Here is a 14,216-nt window from a genome sequence, read left to right as displayed (position 1 = left end):
CAAATGCAAGAGCAAGTGAAGACTCTTCTTACTGAAAATAAAGTTGTGGACATGATGGACAAAACTCTCATGCGGTGGGGCCTTCCTGTGTGGGTGGCCCCCATTCTTAAAAGTTTATTGTGCGTCCTTCTCATAGTTGTTATCATTTCAGCAGCACTGATGTGTTTTAAGAAAATAATTGACAAAACACTGAGAAATGCTTATTTAATAAATAAAAAAGGGGGAAGATGTGAGAGACAGCCATGGAGAAGATGAACCTGGGATGTCATTGGAGGACACCACTGTTTAAGTTGAGGTGAGAGACTGGTGCAATTCCCCACGGTTCTTTGCTTGTTAATGTGAATGTGCTGTTGTCAATCGACTGCTGCTCGTCCCCCAGTTCCAGAAAGTTCTGTACTCCCCATTCCTCCATTGGCTTTCCCTGAGAGACCCCTCCCCTCTGCTCCCCCATTGGTGCGTCCCGTGTCACCCCACCTTAACTCCAGCCCTGACTCCCTTCCCCATTGGATAATTTGTACCCTGAGCCCTCCTGCCTTCCTCCAGTTATATACTCTGGCCCCAGCCCTGCTCCTGGCTCTTTGCCTCTGGTTCGCTTCAGCAGAGGCTGTGCTCCTGCTTGCTCCTGTTTCCCTCTTCCCCCTCACTTCAGCTGGGCCCTTGGATTTTCCCTTACTAAACCTGGCTGGATCTGCTCTGCGAGGAGTCCTCTCGTCCCTCTGGTGAGGCTTTGATTGCACCATCCGGGCTCAGGCGTCTGCTGGGCTGGGGGAGTTGTCAAGGCAGCCCCAAGTGGAGATGCTTTCGGTGCTGCAGGTGCCTGACAGCGCCTGCCTGGGGAAGCTGCTCTGGCCACCCGCAGAAACCAATTCCTTTTCCCAGGCAGCAGCTCCCAGCGTCCTCCTGCGAAGCCCAGAGAGAGAGGGAGCAGCTGCCCTCAGCCCTGTCCTTTACCGCATCCCAATTCTCATGTAATGTCCCCCTGGGAGAGAAACTGCCAGAGAAGAGAAGTGCGACCAGATCCCCTCCTCCCCTGAGCTTGAACACTTCTTTTGTTTCTTAAGGACCCAGTCTTATCAGAGCAGTGGTATTGCACTGACAGCTGGGACACCAGCAGGGGATCACCTAACACTGCCCAGTGTGCACCAGGCTCAACAAGGTCTCCTTCCCCCCTGATTCCACCAGGCCTCTTCCCTTGGCTGTGGTTTTGCTGGATAGTGGGTCAGGACAGTGAGAATCTCCTTCATCCATTCATTCACTCTTTAGGGTCCTGCAGACACTTCCTCAATTTCTCTCCAAGGTGACCTCAGAAAACCAATGACATCACAGCTCTTGTCCATCTGGTCCAGAATCCCCCACGAGGACACTCTGGTCTCTCCTCCAAGGGCACAAAGCAGCAAAACCCCTGAGGAAAATCTTCCCCCTTGGGCCCTGCGCCTCCTTGGGTGAGTTCCAGAGCAAACAATCAAGGCAGTGGCCTGAAATGTTTTCCCAGCTGGGCCATAACACTTCTCTGATGGGTGCACATTGTCCCTGGGGAAAGAGATGTGCAGAACTCTTCACTAATGCCCTGGAATGTCAAACAGGAATCACAGCCATGGACAGCTCTCAGGAAGCACTTCAGTGTGGATTTTCCTTCCTGGAAGCCCAAGGTGTCTGAATGTGCTCCTGGTGCCTCAGGGCCTGGGTAAACAGGGCTTGTCAGAGAGGCTGGCAGGGCACCAACACCCCTCCTCCTCACAGGGCACCTCTGTTACCCCAATTAGCTCCGAGTGGCTGCCTGGCGACAGGTGCCCACTTCCCCATGTCCCTGGGATGGGCGCATCCTGCTCAGGGCCAGTGCTGGCCTGGGCCCAGAGCCAGGGCCATGACCCAGGTGCTCTGGGAGGGCTCGGTGGCTGCAGGTGTGACAGGATGAGGGGCAGGGCAGGGCATATTCCCCTCGGGACAGTGCTGTGGGCATAGAGCTTGGTGGGGTTTGGCATCTGCAGGGAAAGGGATATCGGGTTGTGTGGATGTGGGAATTGTCACTCCTGAGGCATTCCCCAGCCCTCAGCCTTGTCTGCAGGTGCTCAGCATTGCCCAGTGCTGCCCAGTGTCTGCAGTGACTGAGATGCCAATCAGCCACCTGATCACATGTCCCTTGTTCCCCTTGTTCTCCCACATGTTGGGTTTGGGGCTGGGCTCAGCTCTGGGGTGTCCCCCAGGGAAAGCTCTGGGAGGGGAGGGGCAGCAGGAGATGGGGGATCTGGCACTGGGGGCTGTTGGAGGATGGATTGTGTTGGACTGGGGGCTGTCCCCACAGGGTCCCCAGGTGCCTTTGGCTCCCTGCCTGCCCCCCTTGGCCCCCCAGGTGCCTGGGCCCTTCCAGGGGCAGCTGCCCCGTGCAGGAAGCTGGAGGGATGCTGGGCAAGGGGGCTGGATCCGTGCCACAGGTGGGGTGGGGTCGACTCTGTGCTAGGGCTGGGCTTGTGGCCAGGGCTGGGTGCTGTGCCAAGCCGGGCTTTGGCCTGGGGGCTGGCAGGGAGGGTGCAGGGAGGAGTCCTGGCAGGGATAAAGGTGCTCCTCACCTGCTGCAGCCTCAGGCAGCGCTGCCCAGAGCCAGAGGAAGATGAAGGTGGCTGTGCTCAGCGTGGCCCTGCTCTTCTCCATCCTGCTGTGCCCCCCGGCACAGGCCAAGGTGAGGCACCAGCCAAACGCTGTCCCCACATCCTGCCCTTTCTGGCCTCCCATCCCACCCTTTTGGTCCCTCTTCTGGGTCCCGTTCAGGGTCCCCAAACACCCTCCTATTGACCATTCCTGAGGCCGTTCCTTCCATGTCCCCCCTCAGTCCTTTGCCTTTCTTCCTGGCCACTGCAGCAGGGTCCTCCTATAGAATTCCCTGACTCACTCCCCATACTCCAATGATCTCCCAGTCCCATTGGTTTTGTCCCCACCTGTCCTCATTCTTCTGTCCCCGCCAAGTCCCTCCCTTGCACTCCCATGTCCCTACACCTCAATTCCTTTCTCCTCCCCTGTACCTCACACCCTGCTCCTTCCACAGCCCCAGCCCTGTCCCCTGGGCCCTCAAGTGACCCCAGATCAGTGTCTTTGGTTCTCCCCTCACCTCAAACAGATCTCCTTGGAAGTCCTGAATTCCCATCCCTCTGCCTGCGCCCTGCTCCCTACACCCGTGTCCCCCCCCAGCCCCACAAGGTCCAGTCCAGACCCAGCCTTTGTTCTCCTTTCCAGGCACTCCTGGAAGGAACCCAAGATGATCTCCGGGAGGTGAGTGGGCTGCTGGCATGGGAGGGCATCCCCTCAGGGCATTGGGGGGCAGTGGTGTCCCCCCATCCCTTGCTGGCACTGGGGACATCCCAGTGACCAGCGAGGTCTCCTGGTCTCTCTGCAGGATGATTTAGACAATGTCGCGGTCCTGGAGACGCCTCTGGTGGGTACCACGAGTTCTGCCGCTGTCAGAGCCTCCCCTTGCCTGGCCACCACAGCCCAGGCCATCCCAGTCTGTCCCAGCAGAGCCCAGTGCACCCCTCCTGACAGCCCAGACAATGCCCTGCCCGAGGGCTGCTCCCCAGGGAAGCCTTTGCCCAGGGCCCTGCTGCATTCCCATCCCTGTCAGCCCAGGAGCCCCTGGATGAGCCAGGACGCAGCCCCTGCCCCAGCTGTGCCTCTTGGCCAGGAGCCCAGTGCTTCTGGGCAGCAGCACAGCAGCTCCTGTACCCCATTGCTCCCACAGCCCCTTCCCCAAGGCCCCCCTGCTCTCCCCTGCCTCCCAGTGCAGCCCAGTGCCCCCAGTGTCTCTAATGCTGCCTTTGTCCCCAGCCCCCTGTGGCTAAAGAGCTGCGGGCTCTCCTGCGGCAGAAGCGCCTGGCTGCCTCTCTGGATGCCTAGGTGAGCCGTGCCTGCAGGGACAGGGCTGGGGACAAAGCCCTGCCATGGCCCAGTGGGCTCCAGAGGTCACCTTCTGGGCTTTGTCTTTTAGGCTTGCAAGGACCAGTGTCCTTTTTCCTCTCCAGTGGCATGAGGAGATGATCATCCCTGCAGGAACCCCCTGAACCCTTTGAGCCCTGGGCCGATTCCCCTGAAGAATAATCAATCAAGAATCAATAAACCCTTTGAGCAAAGCTTTGCTCTGTGTCCAGGTGTGTGTCCGTGGGTCTGGATTTCCTCCTCTCCAGTGGTCTGGGGAAGTCAGGCCAGGTCTGGGCTCTGCTGCCTTGACACAGTCTGTGCATTCCCCCAGACAAATGGTGTGTTGGGAGCTGTGCAGAGTCCGGGGGGAGTGGGTTGAGTGGGGGGTGCCTGTGCAGGTGGTGAGAAAGGCTGTGGTTCACTGTGAGCGTGGTAGGAATGGCCTGGGTTTAAAAGAAAAAAAAATTTTAAAAAAAGCTTTCTATTAAAACTTTTTCTCCCTGTGAGAAATGACTGTTCATGTCTCAAAATTTTGAAAGGTCTATTAAAAACTTAACAAAACTTACAACAAAAGGACTAAATAAGGAAAAAGTGACAGTGCTGGGAACCTCCCCCACTTTGTGGCTGGTAACCACGTGGCTGGCTCATCCACACAATGGCTGCTCTCCCTTTTATATCCTTGCTGTTGCCACAGGCAGCCCTAGCTCACTGCCTTCCAGAAGGTGAAAAGGGATGCAGGTGCCCGGAGGCCCAGAGAGAAATGGCAATATTGAAAATGTGAGAAGCAAAGTTTCATCCATAGAGGCAGTGCTTGACCTCAAGGAAGACCTTTCCTACCAATCAAGACTTCCTTAGGGAACACCCTGCTTCAATATCAATTAGAAAATAATGTTATATTGCCTCTTATGAAAAGAAAACTAAGGAGAGGAAATCTTGAAAATGGGAAAAAATCATTTGAGGTAATTGCTCATTGAAATCTTTTTCATTAATTCCACTCCTGACAAAATTAATTCTTGAAGCTAATTGTGGTCGAGGTGCAGCTCCTTTGGGCTTTGTGCACTCTGAGGAGCCCCATGGGAGATTTGGTGGCAACTCCATGAGCCTCAATTCCTCAAAGGAGATGTCACAAATGTCCAAGGAAAGGAAGTGCAAAGCAAAGGCAGAACACACCTTCCAGGGCCCAAGATAATGTTCTCCTCCCCACTGGATTTTTGCCCTGGTCAGATGGGACTGTCCGAGGGTGAGGGAGACTTTCTCAGCAATCCTTTGCCCTGCGGGCACTGATCAGCTTGATGCCTGGAGAGGCTCCCTGGAATAGAGGCTGGCGAGAGTTAAAGGAATAAAGTAGGGATTTATTACAAGGCCTTCAAAGGATTCACCTTGAGCAGGACAAGAGCCCAGCCAAGGCTACACTCAAAATGGATGACTGGTCAGGAGTTTTCACACTTTTATAAGGTTTGGTCCATTTAAATATTGGGGTCAAATGTCCAATTACAGCCTCAGGTGATGCAGTCCCATCCTCCCAGTTTGCTCTCCTCAATTTGCTGTTGTTTGCCCCTTTTTGAGGCCTGAAGCTGCAACTTCATCTGGTTCTGGGGCTGGAAAAGGATTGTTTTGTCTGACTACACTGTAAAGAGAACTTGCTAACACTCTGTATGAAGTCCAGAGTTACAGACTAATGCAGTACAGAATCTGGAGATATGACAGCTAAAACTGAAGGCATCAGCCTGTTCCATGTTCCCTTGGTTCCATGGGGATCCACAGCTTCACAATGGCTGTGGAACAGCTTCACTTGTTCCCATGAGGTTCCCCAGTGTCACCGTGGTGTCCTTGGACCCACCTGGTCACAACTGACCCATGGTTCCATGAGGTTCCCCGGTGTCACCATGGTCACTGTCAGAGGCTGGATGAGATCAATGTCCTGAGACACCGTGGGATGAGCTGTCAATCAGTCACACAGTGGGGACAGTGCTAACCCAGCCCTGATTGCCTGAGCAATCAGAAATCCCACCTGGGGGAGGCCCACAAAGGCCCAGGGGCTTAAAAACACAGAGCACAAGGTCAGCCCCTGGTATGGACTCTGCCTTCTCCTGGGGTTTGTGTCTCACCCACACTGGAACCCTAGGAGCTGTTAGTCATATGCATGTCTTTCTATAGAGCTTCTGTCTTTCTGTCTTTCTCTCTTTCTTCTCCTTCTAATGCTCTTTATATGCAACATTTTTTGGGTACCTCAGCAGCTTACGTGTTCAATGATTTCTAGGTTACATGAGCTAAGTTAATGAAGTTACTGCTATGATAAGTGTTTTCTGTGTAATTGGATGTTGCATGAAATCCTCTTCCAAAGTTTCTTGTGTTTTTGTACTTTGCCAGTATAATTTTGTGTCATTTTGACCTCTTGAGAATATCTGGCTGGTGTTCCTCCTGTGCACCAAACTCAAGTAAAGGAGCCTTTGTTTACCTGCAGCATTTCAGTGTTCTGGGCTGTTACACCCCACAGGCTCACAATGGCCTCTTGTTTCCACACTGGCCCCTTGGTTCCATGGGCCCCAACAGTGCCACAATGATCCCCTTGGTTCCACAACTTGCCAGAGTGTTGTCGAGAATACATTGTTAAAGGAGTTAATAGAAAGTTCCAATGATAGGTATAGATTGTTTGTTTAATGTGTTATAGTTATGTAAAGTTCCAGTCTTAGTTTTAATAGGTTATTTAAAGGTTTTATAATTATGTAAATCCCCTTACTGTTGGGTATTCCCCCCGCTGCTCCCACTCTCATCTAAAATGGCAAACCACCCGAGACCATAAAGAGGATGATTACGGCACCTAATAAACAAAAATATGAAACTCCCATAAGACTTAGCAGAAAAGGATAACATAACAAAAACCCCTCGAACAACAAACCACCATGCAAATAAAGAATCAAAATACCACCTCTAAACAAAGAGAACATAAGACAATATCAAAGATCCTGGTCAGAACTTTTTGCCTTCATCAACCTAACCAGAGCGGGCCAAGAGCATTATAAAGATTATGAACCTGAAACCAACAGGTATCTACTCAGAGACTCTTGTGAGGAAAGAAGACCCAGCTCTGCTGGAGGACAGAGCTGACCTCCTCCTCCTCAACGCTGTCTCGGGAGGAGCGGTGGTGTGCGCACACCCCATGGGTCCCCTGCCTAGACTGTTTCCAGTAAAGCTGAAATCACTAAAGAGCTGCTCACGTGCCATTCATAACAGTCTGGGGGACTGGTCCGGGACAGGCCACACCCGAAGAGGACTGAGGGCCTGCGGGATATCTGGCCCTATGTGGAGCGGTCGGCAGCAGCCTAGGACCAAAGAGTGTGGAGGAGCATGGGTAAGTAAAGGTGGTGTCAGGAGTAGGAGGCAAGCGAAAGAAGTGTATGTGAGACGGGGCCCGGCAGCTCGGAGCCCCGAAGCAGCTGTGGGCCTCCGAGTACCGCGGTTCCGGACTCCTGCGAGGGGACTGGCCAGAAACGGAGGGAAGCAGGAGAAGCCTGAGTGAGTGAGACGTCTCCCAGGGGGATAAGGTGGGCCCCCCTCCGGGCGTGGGAGGAATAGAAATGTGAGTGGCACGCAAGGGGTCGGCCTTCCCCCTTCAGGCTTGGTAGGCGCCCTCAGGGCGTGCTGAGGGTGGCAGACGAATTGGTGAGTTGGCACGCAAACCCCGAATGGAGCTCCGGGTGTGGGGAGGATCGGGGCAGTGTGAGTCGCGCACGATCCCTGGAGTGGGGGGACACGGGTCCCTACCGGGGTTTGGGGTACTCCGAGTACAGCAGAAGCACTGAGTAGAGCCAAGAGGGCCCCAGTGCCCAGGCTCGGACGGCAGTGCTGGGGGTTCAGTGTGCCGCGGTTCAGGTAGAAACCGTAAACGCACTGGAGGCCCCTGGGGGCATTGGGGTCACAGGGCAGGGCAGGGCTGGGCTTACAGGGCAGGGCAAGGCTGGACCTGCCCCTTCCTCCCTCACACACAAAATATTTGGAGCCAACAATCTCCTCCAGTCTGTCACAACAGGCAGTGTTGGAGGTGCAATCCCAGTTGTGGCCATGGGCACCTGGCTGAGAAGGACAGTTCTTTTCCATAGGAAGGAAAGCACAGAGCTCCAAGGTTTGGAAGGCAGGTGAGAGCCTCAGTAGGCCAAGGCCAGCCAGACTTGTCAGTAATAGCAGATTTTGGATTTAGGGAATTTTGGAGGTGGAAACCCAATCTCGGCCATGGGCACCTGGAGAAGCAGGACAGTTCTTTCCCATGGGAAGGAGAGCATGGAGCCTCCCCCAATGTTTTGGGGACAGATGAGAGGTGACCATTGTGAAACCACTGCCAGCCAGTCTTGTCCTGGCAATATTCCTATGGGAACAATCCCTGGACTGAAGGAAATTTGGAGGTGAAATCCCAATTCTGGCCATGGGTGCCTGGAGCAGAAGGACAGTTCTTTTCTATTGGGAAGGAAAGCACAGAGTCCCACGGTTTCAGCAGCAGATGAGAAGTGACCCTCAACATGCAAAGGTCCCTTGGACCTTTGGTTCCATGCAGCCCTGCAGTGTCACAAAGGCCTCTTGGTTTCACAAGGCCCCACAATATCACAATGGTCCTCTTGGTTCTGTGGGGCCCCCCAGGGGCACAATGGTCTCCATGATTCCATGGTGCCCCTCAGTGTCACAATGGCTCTTTGGTTCCATAAGGCTGTAAAGTGTCTTAATTGTCTTTGCATGGTTCCATGAGGCCTTGCAATGTCCCAATGAACCTTTGGTTCCATGGAGCCTTGCAGTGTCACAATGGCCCCTTGGTTCCATGACACCCCAAAGTGTCATAATGGTATCCATGGTGCCATGAGGCCCCCTGCTGTCACAATGGACCCTTGGTTTGATGAGGCCTCTCAGTGTCACAATGATCCCTACATTCCATGGAGCCACACAGCGTCAGTACAGTCCCCTTGGTTCCATGAGGCCCAGCAATGTCACAGTGGTCCCTCTATCTCACAGGGCCCCACAGTGTCACAATGGTGCCTTGGTTCCATGGCCCTGTGCTGGTGCATTCCCCCCTGCCCTTCTCAGGCCGCCCTGCCAGCTGAGAAATGCTCCTTGGGCCTCGGCCTTGGCCAACAGCCCCTGGGCTCAGCTCCTCTGCAGCTCATCACAAACACTGTCTGCTCCAGGCACTGCTGCTGCCCAACCAGCTCCTGGTTCCTTTAGCAGCAGCCCTGGGAACTGTTTTTGTTCCCTCAGTGGCACAAGATCCCTGTTCTCACCCTGCCAAAGAAAGCTGTTGGTGCCCAGTGCGGCCAGGATGAGTCATTGCTGGGACTGAAGCCCCTCTCTTGGGGCCCTGCAAACAGCGCTCCAAAAGGAGCCCTTGGAGCTCTCCTGGGCCAGCGACTCCCTCTGAGCGGGGCCTCTCCCAGCCGGGAACTCTCCCGTTTGCTGCACTCGGGGATCCTGAACAAGCACAGAGCCTGGGCCCATCCCTCCACTCCTCCAGGCTCAACCCTTTGCCAGCTGGGGAGATGCCAAAGCATCAGCAGGGAGCATTCCCTGCCCTCAGGGGAATTGCTCACAGGTGCCTTGCACTGACTCTTTGTGTCTGTGTGCACACAGGAGTGCCTGTGCTGGGGAAATGTGGCAGAAATGCTGCTCTCTGAGGGCTTGGAGTGCCTTGGATAGCTGAGTCAGTCAGGCCTGTAGGGAAGGTTCAATCACAAGGTCTAAGTGAAATTAACTGCTGCTAAGAGTTGTTTTAAGTTGCTAAGTTGTTACCTTCAATCTAAGTTATCAGCTAAGTTAAATACTGTAAAGTGTTATTCCTCAGTTAAATTGCGAAGTCATAGGTTTAAGTTAGGTTAAATGCTGTTACGCTCGGCTCTTGTGCAAATTTGTGATGTTGAAAGTATCAGTTAAGGTTAAGGTATAAGTTAAGTCCTGTTAGGTTTGAGCTCTGTTAAGCTTTTAGGCCGTATTCCTTTTATCCCTGTCCTCACTGTCCTTTTGTCACACACACACACAGAGGGACAGTTCTCGGTTCATTTCTGGTTTGATTGCCTGGATTCTGTTTGGTTTTGTTGTTGCTTTGTTTCCCTGGTGTGCCTGAAGTGTCCAGTCAGGAGCAGAGTGACTCTTGCCAAGGAACTTTGTGCTGCTGTTCCTTAAGATTAAATCTGGTTTTTGCTGCTCCCTTGCTGGGGATTTTTTCAGCGCTCTCAAGGCCTTGTTGGTAGCAGGGTGAAGGAGCACTGGCCCAGGCTCTGGCCCTGGGGGACATGGGGACATGGGGACGCTGCCGGGGGGTCCCTGTCCCCCTGTGCCACCCCCAGGGCCCTGGCCCCTGTCCCCGTGTGTCCTAGGGTGACGTTATGATGCTTGTATCCCCATTCATGTGTTCTGTTTATGCTGGCTGTTATGTTCTGTGCCTTTAAGACTGGCTCTAAAGAGTCAAAGTTTTGTTTGGGTTTTCTTATCAGCCTGGCAGGACACAGAGACAGGGCAGTACATAGTGCTGCTTTTGCTTTTTGCTTTTGCTTTTCGCTTTGCTCTCTTGCTCTTGCTTCTTCCTTGCTTCTGCTTGCTCTTGCTTCTGCTCATTAGCTAGTTTAGCTAAACAGTCCAATTTCTTCCTGGACTGTTTCTTCTTTCCTTTTTTGAACTAGGTTGAACCTGCTGCGGACTGGGACCGAGGAGCACCGAGAGTTTGCACCTTGTGGCCTGCAGCAGCTACCCCAGCACAGGACGGACTGAGAACAGAGCGACCACCTCCAAGAGAGACTTTCTGAATTTGTCATCTTTTTTCAGAGCGGTGAAAGAGTGGTGTCACCTGGTATTTTTCATTTTGTGTGCTGGGGGTGCTGTGCCTGTTAAATAAACAGGTTCTTTCCACCTCTCTCGGAGGAATTCTTCCCACACTGGTTGGGGGAGGGACTGTGTGGGTTTCCTTACTGGAGGGGTCCCCTTTTGGAGATTCTCTACCAAATTTGCCCGAAACCAGGACAAAATTTGGTGCCCAACGCGTGGGGCTCAAGAGAGAGTGGAAAAACCCTGCTTTGAGTACATTTTAGCTGCCATTATTCTGTCTTGGTATATAGCAGTTAATAGCCATGTTTTCTGAATTCATAATGTCTATTGGGGTGAAGGCTTGCATGCATTTCTGGTCCCTAGGGTTTTTTGAGATCTTAATACCTCTATGGTCTGTCCCTAGGTTTATTATCTTATCCAGAAACAGCTCTAGTATTGTCCCTAATAGGTAGTTTTTACAGTAGAGAGGCAGTGACCAGAATAGCTCTCCTGCTGGGCTTGGTGGTAATGATTTTTAAGGAGCTTATAAACATGTTGGGGTCCGCTCCAGGTATGAATGGTTCCTGGCTATGGTTATGCATCCAGTTTGTTAGAGGAGGAGCAGCAGGGAATGAGGCTTTTCAGCCTTTGCTTTCCTTCTTCTCCTATGAATCGGTTGCATCAGTAGTGAAGGATGTTCAGTTTCCCATGAACGTTAAAGAAACCATCTTTCTGGTATTCAACCTGGTAACCTTCCTCTATACAGTCTGCTGCTTCTCCAGAATGAGGGCTGAGATTTCTAGACGGGCTGATGAGACCCCTGACTCAGGAGTAGACCCAGGCGTGGAACATCCTGAGTGGTGTGGGAAATGGGAGGATATGGGCCAAATCCTGAAGGAATTCTCTGACCCTATAGTCTGGGATTTTCCCCATGAACAAATTCAGACGCCAGCTGAGGTGGGGAAATATCTGAAAGAGAAATACCAGGATGAGCCTAAGGAGAGAAAGGTCATTGCAGTGAGCTGGGCCCTGGCATATGCTTATCGCACTCTGTTGGAGACTGTAGGACAGCAGACGGAGGCAGGGGGGCAGGGAGATAAATCAGCAGCTATCCCAGTCACTCAGGCTGCAGCCAACAGCCCAGGCTCGAAGCCCGCAGCCAAACCAGATAGCGAGCCTAAGCCAGCAGCTAAACCAATGGCTGTTGCTACCAGTACTAGAAGTGGGAAATGCACGGACAAGACCAATCGACCAGTGGATGATGATGATGATGCAGGAGAAGGAACCTCAGTGCCTCCTGACATAAAATCAGGAGTCAAAGCAGCAGGCACAAGATCAGATGCAAATATTGAGTCTTTTTCCCTGAAGGACCTTCATGGCTTATGGAAGGATTACACCCGACAACCTGATGAATCCATAATTAGTTGGTTAGTCCGTCTCTGGGATGCTGCAGGCGAGGCTACAATTCTGGATGGCACTGAAGTGAGGCATTTGGGATCCCTGTCACATGATCCTGTCATCGACCAAGGAATGATGAGGGGGGCAAACCCTCAGAGCCTCTGGGCACGGGTCTTGGAAAGTGTTGCACAAAGATACCTGTGTGCAGATGATCTTTACATGCAACAAACACAGTGGAAGACCATAGAGCAAGGGATCCAACACCTTAGAGAAATGGCAGTGGCAGAGATTATCTTCTCAGATGATGTAACAACTAGGAACCCAGACTTGGTGCCATGCACGTCTGTGATGTGGCGGAAACTTGTGTGACTTGGGCCACACGAATATGCTTCTGCCCTAGCCATAATGAAGCGGGATGAGAGGGATGAGACTGTGCTGCATATGGCAAGGAAGCTCCGAGCATATGCAGATGCTGTGCATGGCCCAACACATGCCAGAATTGCAGTGGTAGAAACACGTCTGCAGAACTTAGAGGATAAGATAGAGGAGAATCATAAGAGGCTCAGAGAGGAGATTAAAGAAGACCTTCTCCAAATCTCGGCAGTACAGATCAGAGGTTCTGGTATCCAAGGCAGACGTTTCCCAGATGGCGAGAGAAGGTACACCCCACAAACAGAGCTGTGGTTCTACCTGCGTGACTGTGGAGAAAACATGAGGAGGTGGGATGGAAAACCTTCTGCTGTTCTGGCACGATGGGTGCGTGAATTGAAGGAAGCCTCCAGAAAGAAAGCAGCTCCAGTTGCCCATAGCCGAACCACCAGGTAGGATGCTGATGATGCCATGTCTGATCCCCTTGAAGGAACATCCAAGACATATGCCCAGGGAAAGAAGGATAAGCAGGCTTAGAGGGGCCCTGCCTCTAGCCAGGTAGAGGCTAGGGAAAATCGTGTTTTCTGGTCTGTGTGGATTCGTTGGCCTGGCACATGGGAGCCACAAGAGTATAAAGCTTTGGTTGATACTGGTGCTCAATGTACATTAATTCCGTCGAGACATGTGGGGACAGAGTCTGTTTCTATTGCTGGTGTGACAGGGGGATCCCAGGATTTGACTTTGGTGGAAGCTGATGTGAGCCTGACTGGGAATGAGTGGAAGAAACATCCTATTGTGACTGGCCCAGAGGCCCCATGTATTTTGGGCATAGACTACCTTCGAAGTGGGTATTTCAAAGACCCAAAAGGACTCAAGTGGGCATTTGGGATAGCTGCTGTAGAGACAGAGGGCAGCCAGCAATTGAACACCTTGCCTGGGCTGTCTGAGAATCCATCTGCAGTAGGACGCCTGATGGGAGAAGAGCAACGAGTGCCAATTGCCACCTCCATAGTGCATCGACGACAGTATAGAACCACTCGAGATGCTGTGATCCCCATCCATAAGATGATCCGAGAGCTGGAGAGCCAAGGGGTGGTCAGCAAGACCCACTCACCCTTCAACAGCCCCATTTGGCCTGTGTGAAAATCTGAAGGAGAATGGAGATTGACTGTGGACTGCCGTGCATTGAATGAGGTGACTCCACCACTGAGTGCTGCTGTGCCAGACATATTAGAGCTCCAGTACGAGCTTGAGTCCAAGGCAGCGAGGTGGTACGCCACTATAGACATTGCCAATGCATTTTTCTCCATTCCTCTGGCAGCAGAATGCAGGCCTCAGTTTGCTTTCACATGGAGGGGAGTGCAGTATACGTGGAACTAACTGCCCCAGGGATGGAAGCACAGTCCCACCATCTGCCATGGACTGATCCAGACTGCACTAGAAAGGGGTGAGGCTCCAGAACATCTGCAATATATTGATGACATCATTGTGTGGGGGAACACAACTGCGGAAGTGTTTGAGAAAGGAAAGGGAATCATCCAAATCCTCCTGGGAGCTGGTTTCACCATTAAAAAGAGCAAAGTAAAGGGACCAGCTCGTGAGATTCAGTTCCTGGGAGCGAAGTGGCAAGATGGATGGCGTCAGATTCCTACAGACGTCATCAACAAGATCACAGCAATGTCTCCACCCACCAATAAGAAAGAGACACAAGCTTTCCTAGGTGCCATAGGCTTTTGGAGGATGCACATTCCTGAGTATAGTCAGAT

Source organism: Molothrus aeneus, unplaced genomic scaffold (assembly GCF_037042795.1).
Source record: "Molothrus aeneus isolate 106 unplaced genomic scaffold, BPBGC_Maene_1.0 scaffold_19a, whole genome shotgun sequence".
Lineage (NCBI taxonomy): Eukaryota > Metazoa > Chordata > Aves > Passeriformes > Icteridae > Molothrus > Molothrus aeneus.
Note: the sequence above shows the minus strand (reverse complement) of the source record.